Source organism: Triticum aestivum, chromosome 7D (assembly GCF_018294505.1).
Source record: "Triticum aestivum cultivar Chinese Spring chromosome 7D, IWGSC CS RefSeq v2.1, whole genome shotgun sequence".
In the NCBI taxonomy this organism is placed as follows: domain Eukaryota; kingdom Viridiplantae; phylum Streptophyta; class Magnoliopsida; order Poales; family Poaceae; genus Triticum; species Triticum aestivum.
The window spans coordinates 629,550,252-629,557,196 of NC_057814.1; positions in this window are offsets into that span (position 1 = coordinate 629,550,252).

Consider the following 6,945-nt stretch of genomic DNA (forward strand, 5'->3'; position numbering starts at 1 on the left):
CTCCCCGTCCACTCCTCTTCTGGCCGCCCCCTCCTCCCTCCTCCCAACCCCTCCTCCCTCCATCTCTCCTAAACCCTAAACTTTTTTTGTACTATTCTTGTATAATGTAGTTTTTTTACTGTTTTTTAGTAAGAAAATAAATTATTTTTATTTATAGTAAGTGCTTAGTTGAACTAGTTGAACTAATAGAACTATTTTATTTTTAGTAAGAAAATTTAGCTATATGAGATTTGATGACCTAATTAAAATTTTACTATAGAAGTAGTTTATTTTTAGTAAGAAAATTAATAGAACTACTTTATTTTTAGTAAGTGCTTAGTTGAACTAGTTGAATTAATAGAACTAGTTGAATTGATGTCATTATCACTTTGTCATCAAAGAATGCTATATGCGATTTGATGACCTAATTAAAATTTTCCTCGATGGAATATGCAGGCTTTGTACAGTCGTGTCTCATTGGAGTGATCGTTATCCGAGCTACCTCTACTTCCTCTATACCTGAGTCGGTGAGCTGAAATTCCACCTCCTCTTTATCCACTTCTCGGTGTGTTGAATAGAGTAGAACTAGGGTGCATTGGGCAAAGATTAATCCAATGGAGATGGCCACCAGTTCTCCGCCCAAGGGGAAGGAGCATCGCCGCCCTGAGTAGTACTTTGCGCAGGTGATGAATGGCACGTGGGCGATAGAGGGCCAGTGTTTGAAATATCTAATATTTGAGTGATTGTGTTAAGTTTGTACCAACTGGACCTTGTGCTTTATAATGCATCTGCCTGACTTGTTTTATATTTTCATGATTTAATTATGACTCCTGTGCGGCCGTATGTTTATTCTGAAAGCTACCAGTCATCGGCTTCAGCCCCCAAGTGAATATCATGAGGGGTGTTTTGTCTCTGCACTGTTACTCTTAGCCAACGTCTTGGTACCCGGTGGCAGTAGTGCAGGAGCGAAACAAGGCAATTGGGCTATTTCATTTTTATTGTGGTCACTTAGCCATAGGAACTTGACTGTGGGGACTAGGGACTAGCACTACAAAAAAAAATAAACTTCCGTGATGATACGTGTTTGTCACAGTAGGTCATGTTTTCTGTCATGCATGTACATCCATGACAAATTTATGACAGAATCAAGATAGTCATACCTGTGCTGTCGTAGAAGTGTTCCATGACGTTACCAAAATTATCATCACGGAAGTGTTCACTTCCATGACGATAAATCGCGCGTCATAGAAGTGCTTTCGTCAAGGGTGACCGACACGTGGCATCCACCGTAACGGAACGCCGTTAAGCTACCGGGTCCGGTTTTGGATCCGATAACCCGTTAACAGTCCCGACCAATGGGGATTTTCCACGTGTAAAATCATCATTGACTGGAGGAAACACGTGTCAACTCCGTGTTGGCACAGGTGTCACTCATCCAATGGGCGAGATGCGCCTATGATATGTTAACACGTGGACCGGCCCGAAAGTGGCCCATAAAGTTTAAATGGGTCGGCCCAACTAAAGGCCCACAAGATTATGCGGACCATAATGGGACGGCCCAGCTAAAGGCCCACAAGATTTTGCGGGCCATAATGGGCCGGCCCAGGTAAAGGCCCACAAGATTTTTGCGGGCCATAATGGGTCGGCCCAGGTGAAGGCCCACAAGATTTTTGTGGGCCATAATGGGCCGGCCCAGCTAAGGCCCACGAGATTTCACCGACATTAATGGGCCGGCCCAGCTGTAGGCCCACAAGATTTTGAGGACCCTAGTAGGCCGGCCGATTAACTGGCTGCCATGTTTTGGGCCAAATGCCGGCCCATATTTGATCCGGTCCATTAATGGCCTGCCATGTTCCGGGCCTAATAATAGCCCATATGAGATCCGGCCCGTTAAAAGCCTACCATGTTCTGGGCCAAATTACGGCCCAGATCAGGTACGACCCTTTAAGAGGCTTTGGGCTAAATTATGGCCCATATCAGATTCGGCCCGTCAACTGGACGCTACGCTTTTGGGCCCATTTGATAAAGGCCCATTTAGTAATTCGGCCTGATATTAGTTTCGGCTTGTTAAGGGCCCGTTTAACATTTTGGCCATATATTAATTTCGGCCTGTTAAAAGCCCGTCATATAGTTGGGCCTAACTACGGCCCGGTTTGCATCCGGCCTGCTCGCAGCCGATAATCTGATTGGGCCAAACAAGGACCAGGACAATTTTGGCCTGTTATAAGCCCATGATTTGATTGGCACATTCATGGGCCGGGGTCTATTTCGGCCTGCTGCCGGCCCGTGACCTGTTCGGCACGTTTCAGGCCCAACCTAGTTTTCAGCCTCCTAAAGGCCCATTGAGTTTTCTTGGGAAAATAGGGCCGGCGGTTTACTCGGCCTATTAAAGGCCCGAATCTACTAGTGGGCCAGTTTACATTTAGGCCTGTTAACGGACCAAGATGACGAGGCCCATGACGCGGATCATACATGGTGATTTGCATGACGTCCCGAGTATGTGCCGTATTTTTACGGTTTGGCCGGTTTACTGCGAAGACAAGATATACATACAGTAAATAACTGCAACATCGTGAATAAGAAAAAAAAACCTAGACTATACAATAAAGAAATTACGGCATATTACATCCACTAGGCATCAAAGTTCGCCACTATGATAATAAAGCACAAGCAGACAGCAGATTACATACACTGGGCATCAAAGATCGCCACCAGTGCAACTAAAAAGCCGACAAAATAATATACAAAACCGACAACACTTCAATAGAGTTCAAGAAAGGTTAGCCCTGGTCGGGAGCTGCAACGCAAGCAGCTGAGCAAGCTGGTGAGACTGCACTTGTTTGACACTTATATCAGTGCTGACAATTCATCACATTTCTTACTTACGGATAAAGTGACACAATTTAAAATAGCATTAACACAATATGGTATTGTTCAGGTCAAGACATGGCAGGAAATGACATTGTGAAGGAGTTGGCAGCTTCACGACACCACTGGATTACAGATCAAGAACTCATAAGTATCAATGGTTAGTGTGCTGTCAATTTATCCCATTTAAGATTGGCAAAATAAGATCACTTGCTCTGTATAGTTTAATTTACATGGTATGAAGAAGGAACTTGGTTGTACAACTAAAAACTTAAATTGAGAAGGACAAACTTTTGTTTATGAACTGGAGTACATAATAAACTTTAAACATGCAATTTGATGCAAACACCAAAAATAAACAGCTGTTGCAGTCATGCCTAACCAAATATACACAACAAAGTTGGAAGGCTTGAGAAGGACAAACTTACATTATTGGTGAAGGCAGGCTCTATAAAGCCCTTGTCAATGCTGATGGGGGGGGGGGGCAATTCAAGAAGTTTACCACAGAATCTTCTTCATAAGCATTGCCTTTATTCTACATTTTGTTAAGAGTAAATATAGATGTGACAATATAAGAAAAAATAGAGAATATTTAAGATAAGATGAAGAGTGATGCTACATAACCAAGTAGCTATAAATGTACAGCGATACAGGCAAAAGGTACAGCCAAGAGCAATGCAGAGCTAAACTTCTTCAGTACCATCGGTGTTATCCAACCTTATGGTAAGAGTAAATATAGATCTTATGTGTAGCAAATGGAGGGTAAAGGAAAATAAGCTACAGAGTGATGGTACATGAACAATGTCAGGACCCCGATTCTAAGTCACACCGATCTAGCCTGTAACACCTCATATCACATTGCGTCCTCACGCACGGTACTCCCACGGGTGTCGCCTTACCATGGCCCGGGACCGTTTGCGCCTTTTGGCTCACGTATATGACAATGTCGCTAGCATCCATATGACAGAGAACCCGGGCCGACATGGCTAGTCGTGAACCCAAAGCGGCACTAACGTATGGGGACAGGCATACATGAATCAACATCGAACGTGTCGGTCAGCAGCGTGTGAATCCGGGCTGTAGCACTGGGCTAACAGGACTCCGGTGAACCCGGGCTGTAGCAGGCTAGGCAGGACTCCGGATGTCACCGCGTGACATTTCCCCGAAGGGACAGACACAGGAACGATGTGAGACACATGCCGGCCAGTCAAGTTTCCAGAGCAGTAGTGCTGGGCTAACTGGACTCCGGTGAACCAGGCTGTAGCGGACTACTATGGCTCAAGGAGGCACTAGACTACATTTCCCCATAAGAGAGGCTGCCAAGGATAAACAACTAGATTGTCGGATCCCACACATACCAAGCATTTCAATCATACACACAATATGCTCGATATGTGTAAATACAACATGGCATCACAACAAAACTCTACGACTCAAGTACTTTATTTAAAAGGTCTCCGGAGAGCCATACATAACATGTTCATACAGATAGGGGTCACATGACCCGACACTCAAGTCATACAAACATACAAGCACATGCGGAAGCAAACTTGTCTGGGTACAAACACTAGAAAGAAAGAAGGCTTGACGAAGCCTGTCTATCTACGTAGGCCCTTCACAAGCCTAGATCACCACCTGGGTGGCAAGTCACTCGTCGTCGTCGAGTTCTACATAGAACCCATCGGAAGGGGCGGTGTTGTCGTCTGAAAACAGTAATTGAAGCAACATGAGTACAAAGGTACTCAGCAAGTCTTACAACAGATCCTACTATACATGTACATTCTCAAGAAGGAAGTGGAGTTATTGCAGCAAGCCAGCTTTGACTCTTGGCTAAGCTATCCTACGAGACACCACTTGTGAAATAGTTTTCGTACACGAGTCCACTAATCACCATCACAATACTCCACCGTGGATCCTCCCTCGTCATCCCACGAGAGGGCCATCCGCGGTACTCACACTTCTCTTGAGGCTTTTAGTAGTATCCTTTTACTTGTCTATGAACTGCATAAGCGACCAAGTAGTCCTTTACCGCGGACGCGGCTATTCGAATAGTTTTATACCCTGCAGGGGTGTACTTCGTCACACACGCTCTCACCACTTACCATCGTTACACGACGTGTACTCGGCAACCTTCAAGCGGAAGCCCAACGTGGGTGTCGGCCACAGCCTACCTAAACACTCGAGTCTCTAGTCCAGGTTTATTGCCTATTCAGGTTCCATCTGCAGGGAGTCCGACCGAGGTTTCCACATACGGACCCAAACTATGTGTGCAGGGTTCCCGGACACCAAACGGGCGACTCGGTACACCGTGCCACGAGCCTACCGCATCACAGCCCACCCCTTGGTCAGCGCTGTCCACGGCCTCCAGCTTACTACAAACACCAGAAACTACGTGCAACTCCTGGACAGAGGACAAGGGTGATTAAGAAGCCGAGGGGGTCCATTGGTTTCGGGCCCGATGCGTGGTAGTAGCTGAATCTTAAATCACGCATACAGATCTCAGTTCTTAGGGACGGTCTCAATGAAACAAACCACCATGTACTCCTACATGGCCTCTCATCGATACCTTTACCAAAACGTGTTCAACACCTCACTCTCATTACCGACACATGCTTTCACTCTAGTTCATCACCCTGATGAGCCAGACCTGACACGTCTCTAAGCATAGCAAGCATAGCATTGTAGGAACACAACATGGCTCAATCAACTCCTACACATGCTAGTGGGTTTCATCTAGTTACTGTGGCAATGACAGGTCATACAAAGGAAAGTGGGTTCAACTACCGCAACACACAGCAGTTTGAATCGCGTTGTCTTAATGCAGTAAATGAGAGCAGAAGCGAGAAGATGGGTTTGTATCGAAATGATCAATGGGTTGCTTGCCTGACGGAGTGGTGGTGGGATACTGCCCTTCAGTTGGATACTCGTGAATATCCTCGAGGCAGAACCTACCACAAAGAACACATCAAAGCACAATCAACACCAAGCAAGTGCAACAATATGATGCATGCATGAGACATGGCAAAATGGATGTATTGGGCTAATGCAACTAAGACCAGATGGGTTTGGACTATTTTGAATCAAAGATTCAAATTCCAAGTTCATAAATGGCCCATGTTAGTGCTTTATATTGTTCTGCATTAAACAGCAGGTTAATTTGCTTAAACATGCATGAAACCAGTACAGATGGATAGAATGGATTTTTCTGATCATTTTTCATATATAAATCTTTTCATTCCGAGCTATAGATTATTTTCTATGATTTTTTGAAGTTTGTGATATTTTCTGGAATTTCCTGTATAAGAATAATTCCAGTAATTAAATTACTTATTGCGCCAGCAGTGTGTCATGATGACGTCAGCAGTCAACGGGGCGGTCCAGGTCAAACCTGACGTGTGGGTCCCCTATGTCAGTGTCACTGTTAGTTAGTTAAACTAATTAGAATTAATTTAACTCTAACTCAGGTTAATTAGCAGGCGGGCCCCACTGTCAGTGACTTTGGGGAGTCAAACCCGTGGTCAAACCACGCTGACTCGCCGGCGTTTAGCCGCGGGCGACGTCCAGACGCGGCGGAGGCTTCGGAATTCCTTCTCCGGCGACCAAAAGGGCGGCGGAGGGCACCTACGCGTAGCTGGGAGCAACCCGCGTTGATATGTGGTGGAGGTGAAGCTCGGGGTCGCCGGAAATGATGCCGGCGACGAGCTGTGCGGCTGCCGGGGTACGGGTGAGGTCGGACCCGTCGTTGTGGTGCTCTTGGAGGCTCAAGGCCAGGTCCTACATGGCCTACGTGACGAGGTGAACTCGTTGGGCATGGTGGCGTGCCCGTAGGGTGGCCGGAGCATCGTCGGTGACGAGCTCGGCGGCGGCGCGTGCGGTGCTGCTTGTTGCGGCAGAGGACGGCAGCAAGAATGAGAGGAAGGGGAAGGGGCAGAAGCTCACGGCAAGGCGATGAGCTAGGCGGTGCTGTCGGGGACGAACTGCTGCGGTGGTGATGGCGAATGGGATCTCCGGTGATGGGCGGTGAAGGCGAGGTCAGAGCAGTGGCTTCAGGGCAAGCGAGCACTCGGGGCCCGACCTGCTCGAAGGAGAAGGCGACGG